General features: G+C 40.9%; 1 protein-coding gene across 1 annotated transcript in view; it reads left to right on the top strand.

Moving 5' to 3' along the window:
• Positions 1-8,432, top strand: part of SPATA17 (spermatogenesis associated 17) — a 225,058-nt gene extending 216,626 nt beyond the window's left edge. The window contains exon 12 of the mRNA XM_053209507.1: positions 8,260-8,432. The gene's annotated coding sequence lies outside the window, so the exon portion shown is untranslated. The remainder of the gene's footprint in view (positions 1-8,259) is intronic.
• Positions 8,433-15,421: the final 6,989 nt, after the last annotated feature.

Raw genomic sequence — 15,421 nt, 5'->3', positions numbered from 1 at the left:
ACTCACTAAAACTAAAGTTCAGGACACAATCAAATCAGTGCAGATCATCAAAGGTGCATGGAGTAAGAAACGGTAAACGTATCTCAATATGAGCTAGTTGAAGATTTTGAGACGTTGACAACTGCTACAGACTGAATGTTTGTGTCCCCCCCCCCCCAATTCATATGTTGACACGAATTCCCCAATGTGGTGGTATTTGGAGGTGGGACTTTTGGGGGATTGATACCTTTATAAAAGGGATCTCAGAGCGCCCCTTCCTTCCTTCAGCCATGTGAGAACACTGCAAGGAGACAGCTGCCTGTGAACCAGGAAGAGGGCCTTCGCCAGACACTGAATTTGCCAGTGCCTTGATCTTCCACTATCCGGCCTCCAGAACAAAGAGAAAGAAACATTCGTTGTTTCAACCGCCCAGCTTATGGTATTTTTGTCTTGGCAGCCCAAAGGACTAAGAGAGCACCCCTCCTAAGTAGTTGAATGAAATAAATACAGTGGTTTGATGATCAGAAAAGTTTCCCAGGTTGCCCTTAACTCTGTGCATCCGTATTGTATCTGGAAGGCTTTTGGAGATGCAAAATCAGGCCCTGGTGTACACCTACAGGACAGAATCTGCATTTTCACAAGGTCCCTGGGTGGCTCAGGTCCATTCACATTTGAGAAGCATTGCTTGCAAATCTGGCCAGCTGCCTATTTTTGCACATGAAGTTTTATGAGTCAAGCTTTTACAGTTATGTATTGTCTATAGCTGCTTTTGCAGGACAATGGCAGAGATGAGTACTTGTGATGGAGACTGTATCTTCCACAAAGCCTAAACTATTGACTCTCTGGCCCTTTACAGAAAAGACTTATTTGTTTCCTAGATTTGTTGAGATAAGGGAACTGCCCTTTATTATCTATAATCCCATCGGCTTTGCATACCATTTTGCTTTCAATTTTCATAATCATTTTTTGCAGATAAAGGCAAACAATTTTTTCAAGGTGCCATACCTAATTAGTGGTGGAGCCAGACCTCAGACCCAGGTCTATCTGACTCCAAGGACCACAATCTTTTCACTATGCACTATGACTTGCCTGCTAGGAATTTGGGACTCTCAATGTTTTGCTTATCTAGGGGTTAATTTGCCTCAGAAAAGAGAACTAATGTTGCCCAGACTCGTACATGATAGAATTGTTGCAAAAAGCCAGTTTCTTAAAAGCTATACTGAGAAATACCCCTGCCATGCAGGTGAGTAGATGGTGAGTATACTTGAGAAACCACATCAAGGACAGCACACTTGGAGAGTTTCTGGAATCTGAGCTCAGTTGGTCTCTGCAGAGACAGATTTCTCTGGGCCTCTGCAGGGTTCAGGACTCCACTTTTCCAGTTTCTACTGGAGATTAGAGTCTGTTTCATCCCTAAAAGTTCCCTATTGTCAAATTACAGTGACTTATTTTAATGTCAACTTTGTTTTTAAGGGAAGGTCCCCAATTGTTGTGAGAAGAGTCATACTTATTCATCATACTAACAATAGGTTAGTCTATAATAGTCTCTGCCTTCCAGGAACTAACAATGCAATCAGTTGGAAATAAGAAAGAGGGTTGAAACTAAGAGCTAGTTCTTTTAGGGCACCTGGGTTGCTCAGTCGGTTAAGCATTCGACTTCAGCTCAGGTCATGATCTCGCAGTTGGTGGGTTCAAGCCCCACGTTGGGCTCTGTGCTGACAGCTCAGAACCTGGAGCCTACTTCACATTCTGTGTTTCCCTCTCTCTCTCTCTCTCTCTCTCTGCCCCTCCCCCTCATGCTCTGTCTTTATCTAGAAAATAAACATTTTTTCTAAAAAGATTAAGAGCTAGCTCTTTTAAAAACTAAACAAAAATTTGAAGAGAAGGATTTAATCAGTAATCAAAAAACTCCCAAAGAAACAAAAATCCAGGACCAGATGGCTCCACTGATGAATTCTACCAAACATTCAAAGAAGACTTAATACCTGTCCTCAAACTCTTCCAAAAAATTGGAGAAGAGGGAACACTACCAAGCTTACTTTACAAGACCAGGATTACCTTAATACTAAAACCAGACAAGGACACCACCAGATAAAGGAGAAGGAGAAGGAGAAGAAGGAGAAGGAAAGAGGGAAGGAAAAAAGAAAGAGAAAGGGAGAGAGGAAATTATAAGTCAATATCTCTGATAAACATAGCTTCAAAAATCCTCAAAAAAAGATAAGTAAGCCAAATTCAACAATATATTAAAAGAATCATACATACACCATGATCAAGTAGGGTTTACTCCCAGGATGCAAGGATCATTCCCATGTGCAAATCAATCAATATGATATACCACATGAACAAAATGAAAGATAAAAACTATGTGATCATATGGATAAATGCATCTTAAATGCAGAACAAGCATTTGACAAAATGTAGCAATGTTGACATAAACTTGGGCTCATAACTTCTTCCAGACATCAACCGTTTTGAGCAGCCAGATGGTACCCTGATCTTAAGGTTGGGGAAAAAAAATGATGGGCTTTGATGTCTAGGTACCTTGTTACCTGAGAGTCTGTAGAGGACTTTGCGGAAGATTTCACTGTGAAGAAAGGATCTGGATAGGAAAAAACAAACAAAAAAGTCTGTTCTTCCTGACATGAGCAGTACCAGAAGGTCTCTTGCTCTAAATGTTGAGCAACTGATACAAAGGAAAGTCAAATTCTCATGTTTATCATTGGAGACATTTATTAAAGAACCATTTAGTACAATAGTTTGTAGAGTGTGAACTAAATAGATATATACTCTTTGAAAAGTTGTTCTAGGAAAGATCATTTATTTATTACATTCAAGAAGTATTTATTGAGTGTCTCCTATGCCGGGCACTGTTCTACCAGCTGGGGATATAGTACAGATGAAGGTAAACCCAGATTTCTGATCTCACAGAGCTTACATGTTGGTGGGAGAGAGACCGTAAAGAATGAGTAAAATGTACAGTGTGTGAGAGGGTGCTAAAGAGTAAGAGGTACAGGGGAAAGGCTGGACTTTGACATAGTGTGGACAGGAAAGATCTGCCTGAGAATTTGGATGACGAGAGCCTACCATCTAAGGCCCCCCTGTAGAGATGACTGATTCAAGAATGGCACTGAGCTTATCTGGCCCGCGAATGTGACAACAGAGAAAGTAAGAACAGCCAGGAATGGAGGGGAGCACATCAGACATTAGCAGTGTGTGTTAGCGTCGGCAAGGGTGTTAGCCAAAGGAGCAAGTGTCGGGCAGGCACTTCATTTTGATGGTGTCATAGAGGAAGTGAGGTTGGAGGAGATCCTCGAAGAAGAGAAGGCTAATGTAATCTGACCACACTGACGAGTTTCTCTGGAATAATAATTGTCTCAGGACAAACAAAATGCTCCTTCCATGGAATATATTAGTTGAAAACTTTCAAAAGGCAGCAACTTGGGTGCAGACTCACCAGATCACCCTTTCCCGATGCCCATTCTCGCCGCCACTCTTCCTCCCTCCATGCAGTCCACTCGAGGGCCTTGGGGAGACCAAGCAGAAGCTCTCCTAGGCCAGTCCCAGGCTCCCCGGTGACGGAGGTCAGAAGTAAGGGCCAAACACCAGAGCAGCTAAGCCAGAGGATAATAAAAAATGCAAACAAGCCGAAAGGGGCCACAAAGATTTCCCCTCTTTTACAACAAAATATGATCTCCATTATAAGCTGGTGCTAGCTAGGTGCCACTCCTGTTTCCTACTGCTGTGAGGCACATATGGCTGTGTGGCCAGGACCCCACAAATCATCCAGTAAGTTCATTTTTATTAGTAGCTTCTGCTTAATTAAGGGATGCACCATGCTCCATCAATCAGCTTCTGTGCATTCGAATCATCCCCAGTCACTCCACTACTAATAGACGTAGCTCTGCTCTAGGAAAAAGAAAAGATCTGGGGCATACTGGCTCCAAAAGCCAGGGGGGTAGCATCTGACAGCTGGACCACTGCTGTAGCAATTCCTTTAAACGTGAGTCTGTGACTATAGAGGCAGGTAGAGGGTGATGCTTTGAGTGTCTTTGCCCTTCAGAGATCTGAATTTTAACTCATTGGGCCAGATGCCTGTTAGATATACAGCACGTTAGCATATTTGTATTAGTTCCTCAATTGTGTACAATAGAGTGAACTATAGTTTTCATTATTTAGAAAATGTTTTTTAAAGCAAGATAGTTGGAATCCCCTGAGGCAAAGAAGATGGACAAGAATGAGCAAGATCTACAGTTTTAACACTCTTGCCCCTATGTAGATGCCTTATTCAAGATAAGGCTCTAAGTCAAACTATTTTATAGCACCCTTTGTCTGGGTTGGTTTCCAGAAACTTGCCAAGTACATCCATCCTCATTATTCATGGATTCTATATTTGTGAATTCACCTACCTGCTAAAATTTATTTGCAACCCCCAAATCAATACTCTGGGTCCTCTCACTCTTATTTGTGGACATGCTCGGAGTGGGGGAAAATGGGCGTTGCTCAACACTCCCCTTCCCAGCCGAGGCAGAGCGAGGTGAAGCTCTTGCTCGGTTCAGCTCCCATGCAGAGTTGACAGGTGGACAGAGCTGACTGAAGGGGGTGGTTCAGTGCAAGGAGGTCTGGCTCTGGGGCCAGGTGGCCCAAGGGGGGCCGTTGAATTGCATCTCTGGTACTTATCAGTGGAGCACCTCCATCAAATCACTTAACACTTCAAGACTTGCTTTCCTCTTTTGAAAAATAAAATAGAATCTATCAGAATGAGTTGTTTTTAGGATTTAAGGTTATAAGTTAGGTGCGGTATGCATGTATATGTATATTTCCCCTAGGAACAGTGCTTCAGTATTCGCTCATTCAGTGTTCGTGATGATGTTATGGAACACAACTACCATATACAGTGAAAATTGACTGGAATATCTTCCCCACTGGCAAAAGAGATATGCAAAAGTTTTGTTTTTAATTTACACAAAAAGAATTGCTTCTCAGTCTTTTGACTAGGATCTTGTGTAACTTACATCAAAAGAAGCCATCTTAGTAGGGAAATACTTATTAATTTTGTAAGAGAACAATACAATTTAAAAATCGGCAAAAAAATATACGAACAGACACTGCCCCAAAGAAGATACAATGATGGCAAGTGAAAATAATAAACCTAACAAATGAAAAGATGCTTAACCTCATTTGCCATTAGATAAATGCAAATTAAAACCACAATGAGATACTACTGTGTACCTCTTAGAAGTTTTAGAACCGTGAAAAGTGACAATACCAAATGCTGACAAGAGTGGCGATCAACAGGAACTCTGGTCCATTACTACTGGGAATGCAAAATGGTACAGTCAGGCTGGAGGTCTGTTGGGCAGTTTCTTATATAAACGTATACTTAACATATGACCCAATGACCCATTCCCAAGTGAATTGAATTTATTTCTGAGTAAGTATATTTTGTCAAGTGAGTGGAAAACATGTTTACACAAAAACTTGTACGTGAATGCTTACTGTAGTTTTAGTTATAGTCACCAAAATCTGAAAATAACCAAGATATCTTTCAACAAGTGAATGGATGGCATGTCCGTATACTGGAATACTACTCAGCAATAAAAAAGATGAGTTGACTGATCCATGTAACAACATGGAAGAATCTTAGATATATTTTGCTAAGTAAAAGAAGACAGGAAAAAAAAAAGAATGAAAGAAGGCAAAACCCAAATGCTACAAAGTGTGTAATTATTTATATTTTTATGACATTATGGAAAAGGGAAAATTGTAGGGATGGGAACAGATCAGTGGTTGGTTGTTGGAGAGTAGGGGAAGAAGAGAGATTATATATAAAGCAGCCACACAGGGGAATATTAGAGTGATGGAACTCTTATTTAGTCTTTTATACTGTGTTGGTGGATACATGAGTCTTATGAATTTGTTAAAACCCACGGAACTGTATGTAACAACGAGCAAGTTAGAAAAAAAAATAAACCAAAATGTTGGATATCCTAAGATGGGATGAAGATTGTACCTAATTTTATTATAAGTGTATAATAAAAGGGTTGGGGGGAAAAGGTGTCAATATAATTCACTTTAGAAAAATAGTGTTTAACTGGACATTGTAAGGCTAAAGAAAAGAAAACTATGAATAAACAAGGTACTCTGGTTGGTAATTTTTTTTTCTCATAGGGGTATGCATTTTCAATTCTGGAATGAATCTACATGTATACTCGAGCTGAAGAAATAAGCAAACAAATCGGAGATCATGGGAGCCAGCTTTCTTTATGTCAGAGAAACGAGTTACAAATAAGCAGGCATAAGTGGACCAAGGTTAGAATTATGCCTGTTCACTGGCTTGGAGTTGGAAATACAAGTATGATTTACATTAACATATATGCAAATAGATAAATACAGAAATAGAGAGGTGTGTTTATACATGGATCGTTCTAGCCCTGTCTCCTGAAACAGCCTAGAAGCAGCGAAACTTTGTGAGCCATGAGCACTCCCAGTATCCAGATCTTGTTTTTAAACATCATTTTCAAACAATAGGAACCAGGTATCCTTGGAGAAATAGCTGATTCTAGGCTTTAGCCGAAGAAACACAGGATAGTTCTAGAGCATCTTGTAGAATTGTAGTGTTGTACTGACACAAGTAAGGGAGTGCTGGGAAGAAAAGGGGCAAGGGGGAGACTATGCCAAAAAGAATATAGGAAACAACCTGAAACAATCCCTAAGGTGCCAAAGCTAGTATGATTGGAGGAACAAAGTAATAATGATAGTATTGGACTGTAACCCAAAGAATAATACATATATATGAGTGTATGCTGATATAAACATGTAAATGGGAAAAAACAAACCGATCTTTGTTATAGAAGAATCTGGAATAATATAGGTTGATATTGCTGCTCCAGGAAACGAAGCTTAACTCCCCACACCTGTGTTGGCTGGACTTACTGACTCACTTCCTTTTTTTTTTTAATTATTTTTTTTAATGTTTATTTATTTTGAAGGAGAGAGAGACAACATGAGCAGGGTAGAGACAGAGAGAGAGGGAGACAGAGAATCCGAAGTGGGCTCCAGGCTCTGAGCTGTTATCACAGAGCCTGACACGGGGCTCGAATTCACAAGCCGTAAGATCACGACCTCAGCCAAAGTCTGACACTTAACCAACTGAGCCACCCAGGTGCCCACTTCCCTTTTTTTAAAATTTACTTATTCATTTTGAGAGAGACAGAGATAGCACGAGTGGCGGGGGGCAGAGAGAGAGAGGGGGAGAGAGAGTCCCAAGCAGGATCTGCACTGTCAGCATGGAGCCCAATGCAGGACTTGAACCCACGAAGCTGTGAGATGTTGATCTGAGCTGAAACCAAGAGTCAGATTCTTAACCTACTGAGTCACCCAGGCAGCCCAGTGACTCACTTCTAGAGAACAGAATATGGAAAGAAAAAATAGTAACTGGAACCTGGCAGATACAACCGTAACCAAATACCCACTATTAACATCACTTGTGATAAATTATAACTAATGTCATGTACTCCTGGAGACGATGTGTACTTTACCGCTCTGTTATTTTTTCCCCAAAAAACTTGTAAGCCCATCATGAAGTAACATCGAAGGGCACCGTGTAAAGCTTCTCAGCCTCCTGACGTGTCAAGGGTGTGAGAAAGAAAAAAAGACTAAAAACTATCACAGATGACAGGAGACAACAGAGACACGACACATTAATGCAGTGTGGTTTCTTGAGTTGGATCTTCGCATACAAAAACTGGTGGAAAACCAGTGAAAAAACTGGTGAAAATCCAAATGGTCTGTACCTTAGTGGTGTTATATCAGTGTTAATTCCTTCGTTTTGGCAAGTGATGTGCAATCATGTAAAGACGTTACATTAGAGAAAGCTGTGTGATGCGGGAACTTTCTGCACTATCTTGGTGACTGTTGTCTAAATCTAAAAAGTGTTCCAAAATGAAGAGTTAAAACTAATAAGTACATGGGGCGCCTGGGTGGCTCAGTCGGGCCACTGACTTCAGCTCAGGTCATGATCTCACGGTCTGTGGGTTTAAGCCCCATGTCAGGCTCTGTGCTGACATCTCAGAGCCTGGAGCCTGCGTCGGATTCTGGGTCTCCTTCTCTCTCTTCTCCTCCCCACCTTGTGTTCTCTGTGTCTATCAGAAATAAATAAACATTAAAAAAATTTTTTTTTAAAAGAAAATTATTCCTTTTAAAAAACTAATAAATACATATGTAATTGCATAAATAAACAAATTATATAAAATGTTATTACAAATAACTCATTTTTTCTAGGGCATCTGGTTGACTCAGTTGGTTAGGCATCTGACTTCAGCTCAGGTCATGATCTCATGCTCGGTGAGTTCAAGCCCTGCATCGGGCACTGTGCTGACAGCTTGGAGCTTGGAGCCTGCTTCGGATTCTGTCTCCCTCTGTTTCTGCCCCTCCCCTGCTCACGCTCTGTCTCTCTGGCTCTTAAAAATAAATAAACATAAAACAATTTTTAAATAAATAAATAAATAATTCATTTTTTCAAACACAACAGGGAAATGGTATTGTCATGCCGGGGGGGTTAGGAGGGAGAGGAAATTATCAACAGTGTTCCCTCTAATCTACAAGGTTCTGTTGAGTTTCTACTTACTTGTTCTCCACTTTAGAGTTTATAGAGGAAGGAGAGGAGGAAATGTAAAGGAAGATGAGGGGTAGAGGAGAACAGGAAGAAATGACAAACGAGAACATAAATGTAATTAAAAACTTTCAGAACTGTACAAGCCACAGGTAATTCTTTGCAATCGCTCGAGTGTCACTATGGCTCAGAAAAATAGAAATAATGAAGGCCAGCAAAACCAAGCGTGGTTCAGAAGCTGTCTGGAAACTCACACTGGAACTCCAAATTCCGCAATCCTGCTTTGACTCTTTCTGACCTGCCTCCTGTGTTCCGCTCATTCACAGAATGATTACTGTGCTCATCTCCTGGAGTAGGGGATACTTTAGGTCCAAATGGCTGTTTTTCATTGCTTTTGGTTTGCTACTATTTAATCACAAACCATAACGTTTAGATCTCTTCAGGGCAGAACAATTCAGTGAGAATACCATTAGTAGAAACAGCAAAAAAGTGTGATGGGAAACCTGCAAAACATGACAAAGTTATGTCTGGGGTTAAATTTTGGCTTGGATACATTTGGCACAGGCTCCAATGACAACATGGCCACTCAAGTCTGATCTTCATCCGTCCTGAGTGGCGCTAAGCCCTCTTCAAGGAGTAGCTGCACTGAAAGGCTGTTAGGAAAACTGTTTTGTGGGGTCCAACACGCAGTTCACTTGAGAGGAAAATCACGTTCTCTTTCGGTCCTGGAGCAGCGACAAGGGGCACATTAACCCCTGCATTCTTTCAATAATGAGAAAAGTAAACCTAAGTAATACCTTCCAATGAATGAGGCGATAGCGTCAAAACTACACAGGTCAACATTTCTCCCTGATGCTTTTTCACATTTTTTTACCCCCTCCACACTTTATTACTATGATAGTTATTAAAGGTCTCGTGCGCTATGTGGGAAGTGTGAAAAATGGCATTCAAACACCGAGCGTGTATTTTTACAATGTAAATAAAAGCGTGCTATGTTATTTTATGTACATTGTTATAGACATTCATTATTACAATAAATATACAAAGGCAGTTTAATGCCAGCAGGGCGTAATCTCAGGCCATTTGCCCTCATTTATCCTTTGAGAGATTTTCTCCCTCAGGGACTGTGTTAAGGAGTTTTGTGACTTTCGGGGGAGATTATATAGGTGGCATGATGTAGCCTGAAGCTTCTCCACTTGCCATTCTGCGAATTGAGTTGGATTATGTCATTTCCTCTGATGCCCTGTAATGCAGCCTTAAGAAGAATGACCCTGCAATGTGGCTCTGCTGAAAATAGCTTTTGCAGTGCCAGAAAAGATGATTCATACTTGGCATAGGAGCCATTTCTGGAAACTGCCAGAACAAAGGACAGAGGTAATTCACTAAGGGGCTCTATCATCATCTAACTCAATTTGGATGGTACATTTAATGATGGTACATCACTAAATACAGACATTTCAATGGATATATTTACACATATACATATGTACATATATCATGTAGCCATCTGTTTTGTATGTATATATTTATACTCAGATGTGATTATACATCTACAAATGTATGTATTTACTTAAGGGTGGAGATATACCAAGCTGTAGGCTACCGTTCTTGATCATTTCTTAATTTTAATCACGTGGTCTGAGATCATTTGAACAACCACAACCTGAAAATGAGAGCTTGGTTGAAATTGTAACCCTGCCCCTGTATACATTCTTGTTCTCAGAAATTATTAAAATCACACGGGGGGGGGGGGCGCAGGGGAGAGACATAGATGGTCATCTTTTCCACTTCTACAGCCTTCCACCAAATCTCAATAAGCTTCTGGCCACGTGAATTACCAATACTTCTGCTGGCAGGGCTTTTCCAGCACTTCTCGGAGAAGACTGTAACCCTGGAGCCTGTAGGGAACTTCTCTCCACGTTCCTAGAGAATGTCTTCTTTGCAGTGTCTTGCTGACTACCCAGTTATCATATTCCTCCTTGGCTATGTGTCGAACTGCACATTTATTTTTCTTAATCTTTTCCCAAAAATCAATTCTCTGAGTCCCTTAATCATTTATATTGATCTCTGTTGAATTTTCTCTAATATGATGTCACCTATCTGCTCCGGAACTGCTTTCCTCATCTTTACCATTCACCATTCAACTTTGACTGGGTACCACATACTATAGAGCAAGGAGGGTACCAGCTGGCGTTTATCTCACCCAACATCCACTTCCCACCATTTTGTGAACCTCAAAAATATATACAAATGTAACCTAACAACTTGCTGTTGGACCATATATGGTGTCTCTTGGTGGTTTTTTTCTAAATCAGATTCTGCTACGAACACGGTTTCCCATTACTAAGTAGTTGGTGCATTTCCAAGCTCACAACTCTCTGAATGTCTAAAGCCCATGTACTATTCCATCCATAATTCTACTTCCCATCCCTTTACTAAACGGCACTGCACATCAGCTGAAATTTTTTAAACTGCATTAGAAGGGGAATAAAATACAGATTTATTTTCAATGAAAACTTTCCTGTTTTGCAAAGATGAGAAGTTAAGCTGTACATGCAGACAATTCATCTGGCGAGTAGCGAAGAATACCTGGGAAGTAACACAAGAATCCCAGATTCATTGTTAGGTCACGGTGTTCAGGATCTGGGGAAGGGGCAGCTTAAATTATCAGCAACACCAAGGGGGTGGGATCGACGACAGTCTGTACACGATGATAAGTGCCACCATTTTGTGTTTACACGTGCCAGCTGCTCTTCTAAGATTTTTTTCACACATCTCATTTAAGCTTGAGGCAAACATTTGTGGGGGACACAATTATTATGGCCATTTACATAGATAAAGAAACGAAGGCAGAGAAACACTAAAAACGTGCGGAAGGTCAGTGTGGTTAGCTACTAAATGGGCAGAGAGTGGAATTCAAACCCAGGCAGTCTGCGGAAGGATCTACAGATCCAGCCACTTTGTAGCATCACGAATAAGCCCCTGCTGAAAAGTATAAGTAGATCCAGGTTGGCGATGTAGATGTGAGATATCCTGCCTTGGTTATCAAAAACTCTTGTGAGAAACTTCTTTGAGAGTCAAGTTGCCAACAGTGTCATGTTCACGAAGGATTGTTCAGGGAAGTAGACAGTTGTGACTATAAAAGTCTGCCAGTTGGGGCGCCTGGGTGTCTCAGTCTGTTACGTGTCTGACTTTGGCTCAGGTCATGATTGTATGGTTCGTGAGTTCGAGCCCCTCATGGGGCCCTCTGCCGTCAGCACAGAGCCTGTGTCAGATCCTGTCCCCTCTCTCTCTGTCCCTCCCCTGCTGTCTCTCTCAAAAATAAACATTAAAAAAACCCAAAACTCTGCCAATTACAGGTGGTGTGTGCTTTTAAAGGTTTTCTTGGATTCACATTTTTATTAGGAAAAAACAGCAGTCAAAATTTAGTACTTTACTGAGGCCTCTTTAAAAATTCTTTGCGTGGATATTGACAAATGGACTCTCATTCAAAGGGGTATTCTTGAAATGACCCTCGGTTGTGAAATCATTCTCTGTGACTTTGCTTTGCATGTGTGCATCCCGGTTCTTCACCCATTGTTTGTAGAAATCAGCCAGGAAGGAAGGACAGAAGTTTATCTGGAAAGGATTAATTCAGAAGGAAAGGCACTTGATCACTGGTTCTTCTCAACCTACAGTGGCCCTTTGGCCTTCGTTGGGAACCCGAGAGCAGAGAGCCTCTCTCCCCAGATTCAGCTGAGCTAAAATCAAATCCATATCCATCAAATCTCTCCATTTGGATCACTTATTATGTTAAAATGAAAAGCGGTATTTCAAGGAGATTCAATTTATGTTCCAAGGGACATAAGAACCATTCTTAAAATATGAACGATTCTTGCAATGAATTATTAGTGGCAACCTCTGGTCAAGTCTCTTAGAACTGTTCCAAGGAACTAAAGATGAATTTCCCATTTCTCATTCCCAGAGTTTAGAGGCCTACAAGAATTTTTTTTTTTTTTAATCTATGACTTACTGCCTGTTACTAAGTGATTCTGGCTGTGTCAATAAATTTGTTCACAGCTCTAATTGTGTTAATGAATTGAACATAATTAAACTTACAACATGTCATGAGTTTCTTCTGGCAGAACTCAGTAGATTTTTCAAAAAAAAAAAAAAAAAAGATCTCTGTGGGAAAACAAATAAATGAACCGCACCACTCTGCCATCATCATACCGTAACCTTGGAGAAAAGATTTAAATAAGGGATTCCAAAGTGGACTTTTTAAAGCATTTTTCCTCTTCAAAGTTTTATTCAATTTGCAAAGAGTGTGACCTCTCCTTTGATTAAATTCACCAGGTTGCAAGCTCCTTTGGGACAGAAAGTATATATTATTTTATCTTTCTCCCCAATACGTCATAGAAGACATATTACATAAAAATGTATGGGGAGTTGGGCCGCCTGGGTGGCTCCATCGGTTGAGTGTCTGACTTCGGCTCAGGTCATGATCTCTCGGTCTGTGGGTTCGAGCCCCGTGTCGGTCTCTGTGCTGACAGCTCGGAGCCCGGAGCCTGCTTCGGATTCTGTGTCTCCCTCTCTCTCTCTCTCTCTCTCTCTCTCTCTGCCCCTCCCCCACTCATGCTCTGTCTCTCTCTCTCTCTCTCTCTCTCTCTGTCAAAAATAAATAAGCATTAAATTTTTTTTTTAAGTGTATGGGGAGTGAATATGGTCAGGTGAACACAGTCACTCTGGATATTTCTGTTTGGGGGCTCACGGTGGGGAAGGGAACCTACCATTTATTTGGTCATCTACGGGCTGGTCACCAGGCTCGGAGGTCTCACATACAAAATTGTATTTAATCCTCACAAAACCCACTGGGGGGATACAATTGTTCTCACTTTATATGTGAGGAGGTTGAAGATCCAAGAGGTCGAGTAATCTGAGCTCAGACTTAAGAAACGTGTGAAGTTTGGGACCAAATCCTTATGTGTCTGACCCCAGCACTTCTGCTCCTTCATGGCCCCACGCTGTCCTTAGGCAGTATGTGTGGGGCAGGCAAGCTTGTCGGGTGACGGGTTGACCAAAATGCACTACGGAGGTTATCAAGTTCCTTGCTTACCTTTGTGTGAGTGATTTGCTCTTTCTTAAATCACTCTTTAAGAAATATGGTTCGTTGGCAGTTACGAAGTATTTGTGATGTTTCTCAAGACATTCAGTTTGCACATCGCCTTCAAGGTCAAGGGTCAGGATTTAATACTTTCTGTCTGCTGCGGTTCAAGGCCTGGGTCTCCACACTGAGTGTTTCATACATGCTTATTGGGGACAAATGTTTCATTTGAATTATTCTTTATGAGATGCCACTCCCAAAAGTGCACCGTTTTTAACTTACAAGACCTTAGAACTTCTTCGACAAATAAGGGAAAAGAAGTCAAGTCCTAGAGAATATTTATGACTTATGGATAAGATAAAAGGGAAAATTTCCCAAACCTCTGGTTTAGTCGTGACGTTTATATTCACTTTAATTTTGCAAAAACCATTCACAAAAAAAATTCATGATGTTATGAGAGTTGTAGGTATTTTCCTAAGGGTGAAAAGTTTCAGAGACAGGGAGAAGAGAAGAAGAAGAAGAAAAGAAGCAAAGGACCCAGAGAAATTATAATAATCTTGATATTTATATGCAATTTATAAATTTCCACCAAGGCACTATCTTATTCCAGACTAGTAAGAGAAGCCCCATGAGGAGGGCAGGGTGGTTACCATTATCCCCATTTCACAGATGCAGAAATAGAACAATTTAATGTTATACTTAAAAAGCATAAGGAGCACCTGGGTGGCTCAGCTGGTTAAGCATTCAACTCTTGATTTCAGCTCAGGTCATGATCTCCAGATTCGTGAGTTTGAGCCCCACCTCTCGCTCTGTGCTGACAGCGTGGAGCCTGCTTGAGATTCTCTCTCTCTCTCCTCTCTCTATGCCCCTCCCTCCCTCCCACCCTCCCTCTCTCTCAAAATAAATAAGTAAACATTAAAAAAAAAAAGCACAATCCAAGATAGGCTGGGTTTATTCACTCCCGTCTATGGCTGTCATGCTCTAGAAAGTGAGTTTGCCATGGCTCATCTGCTGAGAAAGTGTTTTGAGTTCCAGATGGGCCAGTACCACAAGGAGTGAAAGTGTGAAGCAGAAAATGGGTCCAAGTTCCTCCAGCAGACCCACCTGCAGAAAGGTAGGGCAGGTTGGAAAGAGCTTGGGGATGTCTGTGCATTGGGAGAAGCTAAAAGAAAATTGTAAAATGCATAATTGAGGGTAGATCAGATGGCAAAACAGCTTAATTTGTCAAAGGAGCCAAGAGAAATGATACAAATTAGACAAGTAATCAATAGCTTTCAGATATGCAAGTGAATACTGCTGAACCCAAATCTCTAGCATTTTTAATTGTCTCAGAAGGTTTCCTTTTACATAAATGCAAGCCATACTTTTCACCACTGTTTCAAAACAAAGTATTACATTTGGAAGGTCTGTAACACCATTGCCTCTTAATTGATTTTTCAGGCATACCTTTTTATATAAAGTACAGTCAATTCTCATTATATGTGGATTCTGTATTTGAGAATTTACTTACTTGTTACAATTTATCTGTAACCCCCACATCAACTCTTGCCGTGCTTCTGTGATCATCTGAGGACACGTGCAGAGACATCTGAGTTTGGACAGAGTGACACTCTGCTTTCCTGCTTCAGCTTCGATACACTAGAAACAAGCATTCTTTTCATGGTCTATTTAATGACCCCTTCCACAATTTTGTGCTTTTGTGGGTGATTTTGCTAAGTGGATCCCAAGTATAATGCTGTACTGCTGTC

Source organism: Acinonyx jubatus, chromosome E4, assembly GCF_027475565.1.
Source record: "Acinonyx jubatus isolate Ajub_Pintada_27869175 chromosome E4, VMU_Ajub_asm_v1.0, whole genome shotgun sequence".
Lineage (NCBI taxonomy): Eukaryota > Metazoa > Chordata > Mammalia > Carnivora > Felidae > Acinonyx > Acinonyx jubatus.
The sequence above is the reverse complement of the archived record's forward strand: the minus strand, read 5'-3'. Positions and strand labels throughout refer to the sequence as shown.